Genomic DNA, 16,647 nt, shown 5'->3' on the forward strand with positions numbered 1-16,647 from the left:
AACTGGAATGCTGTTAAAAGCGGCGTTAAACCCAGAGTCAGAGGCGACCAACGGGGTCGGGTGGTCAGGCTCGCTGACTTGGTTGATGCATGTCATCGATCCCAATTGTGTAGATCCATGCTCATGATATCAATCACTGGATTACCTGTTCCAGACTCGATTTTATACAGACCGCCGTCATATAGCTGAGTGCGGCGTTAAACAACAAACCAACCAACCAATATGATAAGACCAAAATGGAGTGTGCACGAGGAGGTCCAGTTTAACAAATGGACTTTTCGCAAAACTGCGATAAAGTTAAACGAATCGTTGTCATAAACTGTCCCATTTACAGGAAAAGAAAAAATCATGCATAAAACTTCTTTGATGAACGACAAGATTATTCAATATGAATTAGGAATGTAGTTGTATCTTTTTCAGTGAAATCCCCGAAACCGCCATACAGTGTCGTCACTTTGATGACATTCCGAAGAAATCTTCGATAAAGTCTCAACTGCTTTAATGGATCCCACAATGAAAGACCGAGGCAGCCATGCAAGAAACGATTTAGCGCTCAAGAATCCTCAAAGACCAAAGATCAAGAACAACGTGGCAATCATGAACAGTTACAAAGTATTGACATCCATTATGAACTCAACAAGGGATTGTAAAGCAATGGTTTGCAAACATAACGGATATTTTGGGGATGTAGGGTAACAACAGAACCAACGTGTAACACATGGCCACTGACGTTAGAGGCTAGAACATGTTTCTTACACATTACGCCTGACTTCTATCACTGGACTGTAAGAGGCTTTGCAATGAGTGAGTGAGTGAGTATGTATTTACGCCGCTTTTAGCAATATTCCAGCAACATCACGGCGGGGAACACAAGAAATGGGCTTCACATATTGTACCCATGTCGGGAATCGAACCCGGGTCTTCGGCATCACGAGCGAACGCTTTAACCACTAGGCTACCCGACCACCCCTGGCTTTGCAATGACAATCTGGAACTATATTTCATGTTAAAAGATATTTCACAGCTGGAATATTTCCAGATCCCTTTCTTAATTTATATGCGTTTCTCATCTTCATGAGCTCTCCCTGTAATCTGTAATAGCGCTCTTTCTGAAAACTGATCCACTCCAAGAAATCGCTCCGCATCATTCGGACACATTAAAGCCGGCATGTACACTGCGATAATTGGGTTGAAAACTAATTACCCCAAACTGTTGTGAATCAAAGTGCCTCCAACATTCTATAGACACCTCTGTTAACTCCGCAGCATCCCTAAAAGCTGCAATCATATTATGCTACTATCTTTCCAGTTACGTTAATTCCCTCCTAAAAACCAATACCATGCACCATTCCATAAACAGCATGACAAAGAATGCGCCCGTCTCAAATCCATCATTATATTTGCAGAACGGGTTTTGCTCCTCAAGGTAGAATGATGTGGTTTGCTGGCAGGAATGTTTTGAAAGAGCGTTATTTTTCTATTTCAATATTTGATTTTCGCTCTGACGTAGAACTGTGTTTTTATGTCACATGAAACTGGCGAATACAGCGTTCGTTTGTTATCTTGAAAACGTGTAACGAAATTATCCGTTGATAATGTAACATGTCACTCATCCCACTGCAAGACACATCTCGGTTCCCTCTTATATCACATCTCCCACATGCCCTACTCCCGACACCACATCGCTACTCACCCATTGCCACAAAGACCTCACCCATTGCCACAAAGACCTCATCCACTGCCACAAACTCCACATCCATTGCCACAAAGACCTCATCCATTGCCACAAACTCCTCATCTCACTGACACACACAAACACACAGACACACCTCATCCCATTGACACACACAAACACACAGACACACACACACTTCATCCCACTCACACACACAAACACACACACACACACCTCATCTCACTGACACACACAAACACACAGACACACAGACACACCTCATCCCATTGACACACACAAACACACAGACACACACACACACACCTCATCCCACTGACACACACAAACACACACACACACACCTCATCCCACTGACACACACACACACCTCATCCAACTGACACACACACACACACACACCTCATCTCACTGACACTCACACACCTCATCTCACTGACACACACACACACCTCATCTCACTGACACACAGAAACACACAGACACACACCTCATCTCACTGAAACACAGAAACACACAGACACAGACCTCATCTCACTGAAACACACAAACACAAACACACACACCTCATCCCCACTGACACACACAAACACACACACACACCTCATCTCTCTGACACACACAAACACACAGACACACACACACCTCATCCCACTGACATACACATCGTCCGCACACATCGATATCTCCAATCCAAGGATCTCTCACATCGGAAATCCTGCAACACACATGAACACTGTACACGGCCAAGGCAGCCGCAATGATGCCAAGACATGTTAGATCGATCCCATTTCATCACGTTTGGTCGCATGTCTCTGAGTGATCTCGCAAATATAAGGATGATAATGGACATTCATATACTTAGTTTAAACATTTTTTTTTTATATTTCAACTAAAAACTGGGATCGGTCAACAAGACGTTGTTGAACGTATGCTCCCGACTAGGTTCTGTACACATAGCATACTTCAGGAAAAACGTTAGCAAGGCTCACTAAATATTTCGTGTCTTGTATTAATGTTCTGACGAGACAAATTTGTTTTCAAAGTGATAATCTCAAATGGACATACAGAAACTGAAATCGATTATCTAACAGACCGCCTCCGTGGTCTAGTGGTGGGGATGGGGGGTGGGGGTGGGGTGGGGGTCGGGTGTCACCAGGAATGAGCTTCACACATTGGACGCATGTGGGAAATCGAACCCGGGTTTTCGGCTTGAGTCCTTGTGACCGCCTGGAGAGACATAAATTCCAACACATCTATCAAAGTTGGATGTGTTAATATTTCAAAATTCGGATATATGGAAATACAAAAGGGACTGTGCATAACGTGTTTTCATGTATATGTGTTTCCCTAAAAAGTGAGTGAGCGAGTGAGTGAGTGAGTGAGTGGATGGGTGAGTGAGTGAGTGAGTGAGTGAGTGAGAAATATACGAGGGTTGAAACACCCAGATAAACTTGGAACGATTGCAACAAATAGTACATACATGTACATGTGGACCCATCCCTAATCAGCATCCACTGTGGCCTCATAAGTCCACTTAAACAGACCTCCTTCATCTCGGAATCTCAATCAACTATGTAAATAACCTATGATGTATTTTACTGTGTTGAACCTATAATGTTTAGATGTAAACTTCGTTTGCATAATTTGCGTACATGTTGATGCACAACTGAAGCAGCAGTCTTTGTAGAAAAAAATGGCATTTCGGCAGTCATATTGACATTTTTCTGACTAAGATTTGGAGCAAGGTCCAAAGGATCAAGTGCAAAAATGCAGAAATATGACACAACGAGACAGTTAAGTTTAACCTTTACGAACAGTAACCGATAAAGCAAACACGTCATTTAGATATGCACTAGTGTTTGTATGGAGTAGATACACTCGTCACGATATACTTGAAAACAACCTGTCGTCTCGTCTCGAGCCTTCAGACATATTTTCCCCACTATAGGTTGGCTTCACACCTCGCCACGCAGCCAAGCTTTCGTCATTCGGACCACTTCATAGCTCCGGAAATTAAACATCATTGGAAAGACATACGCATGGCTTACTGCGCGGCATAATATGCTACTTTATCTTGTTTTAATTTAGTCCTCTTAAAACATATTTTAACCTGATGCATAAAACGTCCGAAGCGAACATTCCGGATTCAATTATTGGAATCAAGCCCCTGTCTTTGGCCGTTGTCCAATTTATCAGACAGCACCCCAGGCTGACAGTATGTGGTTTTGTGGACGAATTGTTGAACGTCTTGTTGAAATTAAATAAATTGATTTTCTTTCAAGAAATTCCGAACGCATACGGTAGTTCCATGTTTATTCTTTTCTTTGAGTCTTTGAAATATTTTGTTCTTTCTCCGATCCGGAGACCAGTTGTATCGACTTTTCTAATTAAATGTTTATATTCTCAGCTTTCTTCAGCCACTTCTGTTTTCCTGACGAGAATATCTTCTACCAAGGGCACAGGCGTGGATATTAAATTTGGACAAAATTGATTACTTCGTCAGGCTTTGGGCAGTTCTCTTGTTTTGCTTCTTTTAATTTCGAGATGTCCAAGAGGTGTCTGTTGGGTAGTTTGCCTTACCGAGAAATGAGAGTTATAACTGTACGTACCTTACAGGTGTATGGGGAAAGGAGAGTTATAACTGTACGTACCTTACAGGTGTACGGGGAAAGGAGAGTTATAACTGTACGTACCTTACAGGTGTATGGGGAAAGGAGAGTTATAACTGTAGTACCTTACAGGTGTATGGGGAAAGGAGAGTTATAACTGTACGTACCTTACAGGTGTATGGGGAAAGGAGAGTTATAACTGTACGTACCTTACAGGTGTACGTGGAAAGGAGAGTTATAACTGTAGTACCTTACAGGTGTATGGGGAAAGGAGAGTTATAACTGTAGTACCTTACAGGTGTATGGGGAAAGGAGAGTTATAACTGTACGTACCTTACAGGTGTACGTGGAAAGGAGAGTTATAACTGTACGTACCTTACAGGTGTACGGGGAAAGGAGAGTTATAACTGTACTTACCTTACAGGTGTATGGGGAAAGGAGAGTTATAACTGTACGTACCTTACAGGTGTATGGGGAAAGGAGAGTTATAACTGTACGTACCTTACAGGTGTACGGGGAAAGGAGAGTTATAACTGTACGTACCTTACAGGTGTACGGGGAAAGGAGAGTTATAACTGTACGTACCTTAAAGGTGTATGGGGAAAGGAGAGTTATAACTGTACCTACCTTACAGGTGTATGGGTGAATGAGAGTTATAACTGTATGTACCTTACAGGTGTATGGGGAAAGGAGAGTTATAACTGTACGTACCTTACAGGTGTATGGGGAAAAGAGAGTTATAACTGTACGTACTTTACAGGTTTATGGGGAAAGGAGAGTTATAACTGTAGTACCTTACAGGTGTATGGGGAAAGGAGAGTTATAACTGTACGTGCCTTAAAGGTGTATGGGGAAAGGAGAGTTATAACTGTACACCTTACAGGTGTACGGGGCAAGCCCTATTCATCTACATATGAAACGTCAAAACCAGAAAATAATGAGTCTCGAAGATCTGCCAAACAGATTCTATTGGGCGTTAAAGGTTAACTAGTGATGAAAAAGCATCAAAGCTCTTCTCAACTAACCACTATCTATGTCATATAATTGCTTAGTGCCAGCGCCATGGCTTCTGAAATCACCTACTTCCTGGTAATCCGTCACGATATTAAACAAGGAGACATATATCTTGCCCTACTTTAAGGAGAAAATATGTGTTGTTTTATTACAGATTCTACCATGACATTTGATAATAATTCTGTTTGGATGGCCATAGGTTTCAAATCACAATAACTCTTCTCAGGGTGATAGCGCTGATTTGACAGCCTCTTTTCCAAGGGATACTGGCCACTCATTTCGGTCAACAGAAGCGTCACAACCACTGAGAATTGTGTTTATCTGTACACAAATACGTAGGATCCATCAACCACTGGAATGAAACACATCTGAACATGTCTGTTTGATTTCAGAAATAAATGAACAAAGACAGTCTCCTGCTCCTAAAATAATAAGATCTGTATTTTAGTTTTCCCATTTTCAAAATTTAAAATTATAGTGGCTTAAAATCATCTTTCGCCATACCTCATCTGTGATGATACATCTAAACATGAACTGTTTTATTTCAGAAATAAAGAAACAACGACAGTCTCCTGCTCCTAAAATGATAAGATCTCTATTTTAGTTTTGCCATTTTCTGTTCAGCGTTATTTGTAGTGAGTTGCTGGGCAAAAATTTGTATAGTAATTGACGATTTACCTAAAGGTTTGTAAAGGGGTGATTGTTGGAACAGCTCTGATCAGAAGGATTAGAAGAAGTTATTAATAAGTTCATGTAATGAACAATTGAGAAGGAGACCTGGTGTCATCACTGATTCAGTCGTCCATCCACATATTTTTTACACAGCTATTTTGCCCTTTGCCGAATCTGTTTCGGACCGATAATTGAGACCGGTTTTTGTCATGCATTGACGTTTCATATTTTCTATGTTTGAAATATTTCAACTATTGCACAAGTTTGATAAACATATTTGAAGGCCTCAACGTTCTTAGTTACATGTTATGATAGATAACAGTTCCATGAAGATTTCAGGTTATAATAGGCCTTTAGCAACCCATGCTTGTCATAAGAGGCGATTAAAGGGATTGGGTGGTCAGGCTCGGTGACTTGGTTGACGCATGTCATCGTATCGCAATTGCGTGGATCGATGCTCATGATATCAATCACTGGATTGTCTGGTCCAGACTCGATTTTTTACAGACCGTCGTCATATAACTGCAATATTGCTGAGTACGGCGTTAAACAACAAACAAACAAACAATAGATAAATAAACCGCCACCATCACATTAATGATTGCAATGATCTGTTGTTATGCGATACTTATGTTTACTTCAAAAACGGTGTCACCGATCTCTCTGTGTGTGTTTATGTACATGTTATTGAGGATCAATTCCTAATTACATGAAGGCAAAGAAAATAATGATGTGTATAACACAGGACTCCGCTACCAACACATGGATCTGATTACTGGAGTAGATGCACGTCGTGTTTACCAATGGCTTCATGTCATAGACACGAGCTCCGCCAACACTACACTGTCTACATTCGAGCGTCAAAGACGTTCCACATGGTCTTGTCACAACATTGTCTACAACCGGGCGTCGCAGACTTTCTACATAGTCCAGTCCATCAAAATGAGAACTTAATGTGATATAGTGAGGTGAGGTGAAATGGGGTTTAACGTCGCGTCCAAAATTATTGCACTTATATGGCGACCTCCATGCACGTGTATGTATGTGTGTGGCTGCTTGTACTAGTCCGGACTGATGCCGATTTATAGTGCTAGCTCACTGAGATACCATGCCGCAGTTTAACATGAATACCCCACTCAGACACAGTATACTGACTCCGAGCCGACCAGTCCTTGTTTTAGCCCCTTAATGCCGAGCGCCAGACAGGGTAACAACAAGTACCATCTTTTAACGTCTTTTGGTATGACGCAGTCGGGCATCGAACCCCGTGATATAGTGAAGATCCGGGGTAGAATAGGTCTTCAGCAACCCATGCTTGTCGTAAAAGGTGACTATGCTTGTCGGAAGAGGCGACTAACGGGATCGGGTGGTTAGGCTCGCTGACTTGGTTGATGCATGTCATCGATCCCATTTGCGCGGATCGATGCTCATGATGTCAATCACTGAATTGCCTGGTCCAGAATATTGCTGAATGTGGCGTTAAACAACAAACCAAACTAAACCTTCATGAACTCAATATGTCAGTATATAAACTCCCCGTGGGGATTCTAGGTTAGAACAGGTCTTTAGTCATCAATGCTTGTCAGAGGAGGCGACTTAACGGGTGGTCAGGTTCTTGACCTTGGTTGATGTCGTGTCAACGTAACCCTACCGCGTGGATCGTTACCATAATATTAATGGTTTGTTTGTCTGCTCAAGACTTGGTTATTTACAGGCTGCCGCAATACACTAGCAGATGGAGTATTGCTGAGAGCGGCGACAAGGAACAGATCAATAACATAATGGTGAGCTACGCTATCTGTAACTACAACTCTACAGGGTGGATGGAACACCTCAATGACGTTCAGGTCGTTGCAGTTTGAGGTATTCAAACCAACTTCAAACAAACACATTTGGGGGACACGGGTGGCCAAGTCGTCTGAGGCGCCGCGATTCGCTGTGCACAGTTGCGTCCCTTGGGCACGCCAGAAACCTATGATTGTGGGTTCGAATTCCGGTTCGCCCCGATTATGTTTCTAGGTTTGTCAGCACCATACCCGTGCTCGTGGGTTTCACTGAAGTGGTAAACGTCTGAGACCTGCATCACTTCGGGCTTTCCTCCCACATTAAGCTGACACGCCGTGATATAACTGGAAAACTGTTAAAAGCGGCGTTAAACCCAACACACTCACTCACTCACTGATACATTTGGATGTGTTCAGCATACCAATTCAGGCTACCAATTCATATCAACTACTTATATCACTGAGTAGAGTTGCGTCCATTTGACGCGCCAGAAACCTATGATGGTTTCGAGTCCCGGTTAGCCTCTATTGGCTTTCTGGGTTTGTCAGCATCATACCATGGCTCGTGGGTTTCACCAAAATGGTAAACGTCTGAGACCTGCATCACTATGGGCTTTTGTCTGGGGGCACGGGTGGCCGAGTCTTCTGAGGCACCGCGATTCGCTGTGAACAGTTGCGTCCATGTGCACGCCAGAAACCTATGATTGTGGGTTCGAATCCCGGTTCGCTCTGATTATGTTTCTAGGTTTTTAAGCACCATACCCATGCTCGTGGGTTTCACCGAAGTGGTAAACGTCTGAGACCTGCATCACTTCGGGCTTTCCTCCAAAAATAAGCTGACATCCCGCGATATGACTGGAAAACTGTTAAAAGCAGCGTTTAACCCAACTCACTCACTCTTACATCAAACCGACACGCTGTAATATAACTGGAATACTGTTCAAAGCGAGGTTTTCATTCACTCACTTATATCCCTTATTGAACCTGCTGTATTTGCTCCCCCTTGTAATAAATGTGTACATAACGAGAACACACGTGAAAGAGACGGAAATGAAGAGGTATAATTAATCTTCTTATGACCGGAAATTAGATATGTGGCTTTAAGATCTACCCACACAAGGACCCCTGGTTGTCTTTATCAATGCATCTTAATTATATTAATAACTGTTCGTCTTTGAAGCTTCATATGAGAGAAGGTGAATGTATTTGAACACCAAATCAAATGTATTGAGTAAATCTATCATTTTGTTTGCAATAGCTTTCTTAATTCTTATAGACCGCCACCGTGGTCTAGTGGTAGAGCGTCCGCCCGGAGAGCGGAAGGTTCGATCCACGGCCGTGTCATACCAAAAGACGTTAAAAAATGGTACTTGTTGTTACCCTGTCTGGCGCTCGCCATTAAGGGGCTCAAACAAGGACTGGTCGGCTCGGAGTCAGTATACTGTGTCTGAGTGGGGTAGTCATGTTAAACTGCGGCATGACATCTCAGTGAGCTTGCACTATAAATCGGCATCAGTCCGGACTAGTACAAGCAGCCACACAAACACACATGCACGTCGCTATATAAGTGCAATAATCTTGGACGCGACGTTAAACCCTATTTCATCTCACCTTAATTCTTATATCTGTTGTATAAATTATGACATGGCTGTATGATGAAATTCACAGAATCACTTCTGTGTAATTCTGTAAAACATCAGGATTGACACAGAAAATTCTGCACATGTATATATATTCACCAAAAGATGATTGACCCATGCCACATACCACCATTAGTGAACTATTCTAAGGTACCTGCATTAGTCAAATCCGGGGAGAGAGATACTTCCGGATTTGGTCTATCTTACGTCGGAAATAAGACGACAAAGACGTCCCCAATTCAGAGAGCAGACTTCTCTCCAACCCACCCATCTCCTACGTCACCACCCCAGCATGGCACGCCCAGGAGACCGCTGACTGAAAACTGATAGCATTTCTTCCGCCGTAGCGATCTTTTGTATTAATCGGTAGGAAGTCGACCATCTGATTTCATTGACGGTACAGATGTCAGATACAACCTAGACGGACTCAACCAGACTAGACAAGAAGGTGAATTGATTGATTTTAGACTCTGATTTGGTATTTCAAGTTATATGTATTTAGTTATGAATATCTTACTTTACCGTGATGTAAAAATTCAATTCAAGATATCTTGAAATAAGTTATACATATCCACAAAAGCATTACAGATATCTTCAATTCCATTCAAGATATCATTAATTCTGACCGTTACTGATATCAAACATCCCATTAAAGATATCATTAATACTTTTAATGATATCATTAATACTTTTAATGATATCTTTATATCAATTATTGATATCAGTTATCTAATTTAAGTAACATTATTTATGTAACATCATTAATAATAGCAACAACTGAAGATATTAATAATTAATTATTGATATCTGTATTTAGTTTCAAGATATCAGGAATTGAATTAACGACATCATAACAAAACATGACATTTTGATATCTTTAAATCATATTTTGATATCAATAATCGAATTTAAGATATCAGCAATTCTTTTCAAGATATCTTCAATTCATTTCAAGATATCTTTAAAACAATTGAAGATATCTTAAATTTTATTGCAGGTATCTACAATTATCTGCATTTAAGATATATTCAATTCTATTCAAGATATCTTCAATTCATTTCAAGATATCTTCAATTCATTTCAAGATATCTTCAATTCATTTCAAGACATCTTTAAAACAATTGAAGATATCTGTAATTCCGTAATAAATGTGAAAACGGCTTGCCATATCTTCGTGCTACTCGTACGATATCGCTATGCAGAGTTGCGTCCCTTAGGCGTGTCAGAACTTATAATCGTATGTGCGAATCTAAGATTCGTCCAGATTATGATTAAAGGTTTCGCAGCCCCACGCCGGTACTCGTGGGAGTGACCCTTACACACCGAAATGCAAAGGGGCGTTAAATTCAGCTTAGTCTCTCACTATTACAGCTATTTTGAAATGGGTTTTTTTTGTTAAAAAACTACAATCATACATACACAAGTAAAATACTGTTTTATACATTGTGAACCTCTAGATGATTGTACAATGTACCGTACAAAGGCAATAGACCTGACGTCTCATGTTCAAGACCGGTGTCCTCTGCTATGGTTCAGTCAATAAGAATCATACCGGCACACTTGAGTGTCTTCCTGGTGCGCGTTCTCTTGACCGACAAAAGATCACATTCCGCCAAGATCAACTGGAGTCAATCCCACGTGCGTGCAAATATACCCTCCAGATGAATGTGTTTATACAACGCCAAAAAACCCGGGGGTAGGGATTCAGAAGTCTTAACTACGTATTCTCTTCACTACGTACAGTGTACTAGGATCTTCACTATGTATACTCTTAACTACGCATATTCTTCACTGCGTATTCTCTTCACTACGTACTAGGCTCCCTACTACGGATATTCCTCACTAGGTATATTCTTCACTACGTACTCTCTTCACTACGTACAGTGTACTAGGCTCTTCACTATGTATACTCTTCACTATGCATGCTCTTCACTACGTATACTCTTCACTATGTATTCTTTTCACTGTGTATACTCTTCACTACGTAATCTCTTCACTATGTATACTCTTCACTACGTATACTTTTCACTACGAATACTCTTCACTATGTATTCTCTCCACTACGCATACTCTTCACTATGTGTTCTCTTCACTACGTATACTCTTCACTACGTATACTCTTCACTACGTATTCTCTTCACTATGTATACTCTTCACTACGTATTCTCTTCACTATGTAAACTCTTCACTACGTATACTGTTCACTATGTATTCTCTTAACTTAGTATACTCTTAACTACGTATTCTCTTCACTATGTATACTCTTCACTACATATTCTCTTCACTACGTATATTCTTCACTATGTATTCTCTTCACTACGTATTCTCTTTACCACGTATACTCTTCACTACGTATTCTCTTAACTAAGTGGACCGCCTCTGTGGTCTTGTGGTAGAGCGTCCGCCCGGAGAGCGGAAGGTCCAGGGTTCGATCCCCAGCCGCGTCATACAAAAGACGCGGTCGTCTTAAACTATAGACCGCCTCCGTGGTTCAATGGTAGAGCGTCCGCCCAAAAGACGTTGATAGATGGAACTTGTTGTTACCCTGTCTGGCGCTCGGCATTAAGGAGCTAAACGAAGGACTGGTCGGCTCGGAGTCAGTATACTGTGTCTGAGTGGGGTATTCATGTTAAACTGCGGCATGGTATCTCAGTGAGCTAGCACTATAAATCGGCATCAGTCCGGACTAGTACAAGCAGCCACACACACACATACACGTGCAAGCACGTCGCTATATAAGTGCAATAATCTTGGACGCGACCCAATTTCACCTCACCTCTTAACTAAGCATACTCTTCACTACGTATTCTCTTCACTATGTATACTCTTCACTATGTATACTCTTCACTACATATACTCTTCACTACGTATACTCTTCATTATGTATACTCTTCACTATGTATTCTTTTCACTACATATACTCTTCACTACGTATTCTCTTCACTACGTACAGTGTACTAGGCTCTTCACTACATATACTCTTCACTACGTATTCTCTTCACTATGTATACTCTTCACTATGTATTCTTTTCACTACGTATACTCTTCACTATGTATTCTTTTCACTATGTATACTCTTCACTACATATACTCTTCACTATGTATACTCTTCACTACGTATACTCTTCACTATGTATACTCTTCACTATGTATTCTTTTCACTACATATACTCTTCACTACGTATTCTCTTCACTATGTATACTCTTCACTATGTATTCTTTTCACTATGTATTCTTTTCACTACGTATACTCTTCACTATGTATACTCTTCACTATGTATACTCTTCACTATGTATACTCTTCACTACGTATACTCTTCACTATATATACTCTTCACCACGTATGTTCTTCATTATCTATGACATTCACTGCTTACGGCCTTCGTTATGTTCGCTGTTTATTCTTCATTGTCGGGATCTGCCACTCTTCCACCCAGGGTTTCTTGCGGTCGATTTGGTACGATCACATCTCAGTCAGTCCATTGAGCAAATTACATATGTTTATCATCTAATTAATTTTTGAAAGGTCCAACCATTTAGATATACGTATATCATGAAATTATATTTCCATTTGCGTGTTTTCACCTTTGTTTGCGTTGGCAGTGAGGTTCCACGTGCGGCTGTGAGAGCACTACGGATAGATTTAATCTATATTGATATAATCACAAGTTGTGGTCCTGTAGAGTATCGTTTTATTTATACAAAACAATCTTTAAATCTCACTGACAGACTCTCACTAAGCCGGGTTGCTATGATTTCAATATGTGTGTGTCTGTTTGCAACCAAGTGAAAAATCCGGCAATGTGATAAAAATATTAGCGTGTGGCAGTCGTACAGGTCATCACTGCGCCGGAGTGTAATCGTCAGTACGTTTGCCCTTAAATAATAACATCTATCCTAATAATTAGACTTGCACAAGTCTCAAAGGCAATAATTATTAGTTTAAATCATAATTTCTAGACTATGTAAATAATAAGAACAAGTTGTCCTTTAAGAGAATGGAGTCCTCACTGTCCACATATGTAGACTTGCAGTTTAGGATAGAATAACTACACATCCATGGACTTATCTAGTCTGTCTTACAGACCCTGATACAAATATATATCAAATACAGCCCATGCAAGTCTATAGTGTTTGGCAAGTCTAGATCACTGCAGTATCTGAAAATGAAGAGAGTCACTGGGCTCCTTTTTATGATATTTTTATTAAGATAACTGAGCAACTGTTTTTAATGTACGATATGTTCATTTCAGAGACTAGATTTTAGTCTAGGACTTATCTTTCAGTACAGTCTTTGCGTAAGGTTACCTGATTCTATTCCCCCACTATACCGCGGTGTAGTTTATGATGGTGTGGCGACATTGCTGACAGACGGCGTCAAAAACCACAGACGGCCTTATATGTGTCATAGCAATACGTCAATGTACGTCATCTCATCACCAAGGTGATGACACGACCTTGACATATGTGTGACCTTAACGTGGGCCTCTCCAGATGGCAACCAGAGATTTCACACATGGGGGCAATGGTGGTCCAAAACCTATGGTCGTGGGTTCGAATCCCGGTTCGCCCCGATAGTGATTCTTTGTTCGTCAGCACCAATACCCTAGACTAACACTTAGTCAATGAAAACATGTCTTTAAAATAATACAAATATTTTTTCAAAAGAACTTTTCCTCTTCTGCTGTTTTCAAGTAAACTAGACTTGGATAGTTTGATCTAGACTTGCCTGGGCTTTTACTAAAAAATACCTTTAAAAATATAAATTCCACAGTCAGGGTGCAGGACTACCAATACCCGTCTAAGACATCAATCACTTCGGGTTTTCCTCCTACAAAAGACCTGTGAAGATCCGAGTTAGAATTGGTCTTCAGCAACCAATACTTGTCGTAAGAGGCGAGAAAAGGGATCGGATGGTCTTGTTCGCTGTCTTGGTTGATGCATGTCATTGTATCCCAATTGCGTAGATGCTCATGATGCCTTTTACTGAATTGTCTGATTCGGATTTACTTATTTACAGAATGGCTTCATATAGCTGGAATATTGCTGAGTACGGTTTTAAACAATAAATAATCAACGAAAATCCTACAAAGCGTGATACGCCGTGATATAACTGAAATACTGTTCAAAGGCGACTAACGGGATCGTGTTGTCAGTCTCTCTGACATGGTTGATACATGTCATCGTATCCCAATTGCGTGGATCGATGCTCATGATGTCAATCACTGGATTGTCTGGTCCAGACTCGATTATTTTACATACCGCCATCATATAGCTGGAATATTGCTGAGTGCGGCGTTAAACAACAAACAAACAAACAAGGAGGCGTAAATCCAACTTACACCCTATATATAAGCCGCTCTGTACATACACATTCATGCCATTTATAACGTGGAGCACTACATTTCTAAACCTACGCTTTAGCCTATTAACCTTCCACTGACAATCCGTGCCGTCTCCACATTAGTCTCGCTGTATTACAACATGCATGTGTCAAACTTTCAGAATGATGCACGAGTGACGATACTTTAACACGGCTGGGGCAATGTCATATGACACGGAAAACAATTAAAGTTATTGTCGGCGCTGAGGCAGCCCTGAACACTGTTGAACACTGCGTTGCAACACACGTGATGTTTATTCTAAAGTAGGTTGCCTGTATTGACGAGAACTATAGTTCATGTTTTCTTCATCGGAGATTAATAAAATCCAGAATTGCGATGTAGGTACAGTGATGCTCTCAAGACAATTCTCACACAGCAAAATTCACAGAATATGAAGGAAGGTAAGCATACATCTCTCTTAAAATCAGAGCAGAATATTTGGTGAGTTGAAAAAATGCTGTGACAAATAAACGATCGATAAACCCTACCTACTTCAGTGCTCAATTCAATAGTCAGTAAAATATATATCCGTGTATGTATGGAGCGTGACGATCCGGGTCAGAATTGGTCTTCAGCAACCCATGTTTATCGAAGAAGGCGACTAACGGGATCGGGTGGTCAGGCTCGCTTTGCGTAGATCGATGTGTATGGCGTCAGTCACTCGATTGTCTGGTCCAGATTCGATTTATTCATAGACCGCCGTCATATAGCTGGAATATTGCTGTGCTGCTTTGAACAACAAACAAACAAACTAACGAAACTTCTAAAGAAAGTAATCTGTCAAGCAAAAGAAAGTTTCTAAACCATTTTCATAAAAAATGCAAACGTTATTAAAACGTTACTGGGCAGAAAACAGTCGTCGAAACATTGAAAACAGAAGGTCTTATATGAAGTAAGGATAGGAGTTTATGGATGAACTTCTTTATAACAATTAAGAGCGACGTTTCGGTGTAGGTTCTAACACCGTTATCAAGCAATCACTTGCTTGATAACGGTGTTAGAACCTACACCGAAACGTCGCTCTTAATTGTTATAAAGAAGTTATTCATCCATAAATTCTTATCCTTACTTAGTACTCTAAATTCTAAATGCCTATCAAAGAAGGTCTTGTATTGCCTATAATACCTATATCAAATACCATCGAATCACGTCGAATAACCATTTCTTGTTTGTTTGCGTTTTAGCCACCATCAAACATGGGTGTATACTTTCTTTTGCCCGGTAGTGTACATGGAGAAATAAAGATCACACCATTCATATCTCTCAAAGTTCATGAAATGTAGACATATAATCGTGATAAGTTCGCTTCGGTTTTCGCAGTTTACTGTGTGTATCGGACCCTTTTCCGTGTTACAGTAAACTACGGTTATAACGAACTCAAAGGGACCACTAATTTCAGTTCGTTATAACCGTAGTTTGTTATAAGCATAATAAATACAGCATATAAACAAACGACCGGGACCAAAAAAGATGTTCGTTATATCCATCATTTCGTTATAACCGTGTTCGTCATAAACGTAGTTGACTGTACTACAATCATATTCAACGCCAATCTAGCACCACCACACCTTGACATCCATAAGGGAACATGCATATACTATATACCAGACAAGAGTTCTGTCTCTTTGACTCTCATATCCATCAACACGACGACCTTTCCAAACCATCTTGACGAAAACATACTTCATATTGGAAAAGACGTCACTTCTCGTAACTCCAATTTGAAGATGCTATTCTGAAGCGTCAATGATATCTCATGTTGTATTTGCCCAGGGGCTCTAATGCCTTAGGAAGATTTCTCCTCTCTCACAGATCCGTTCCTTTATCTGATATTTGATTAGACTCTGA

This window comes from Haliotis cracherodii, unplaced genomic scaffold, assembly GCF_022045235.1.
Source record: "Haliotis cracherodii isolate W230 unplaced genomic scaffold, xgHalCrac1.p SCAF_9, whole genome shotgun sequence".
In the NCBI taxonomy this organism is placed as follows: Eukaryota; Metazoa; Mollusca; class Gastropoda; order Lepetellida; family Haliotidae; genus Haliotis; species Haliotis cracherodii.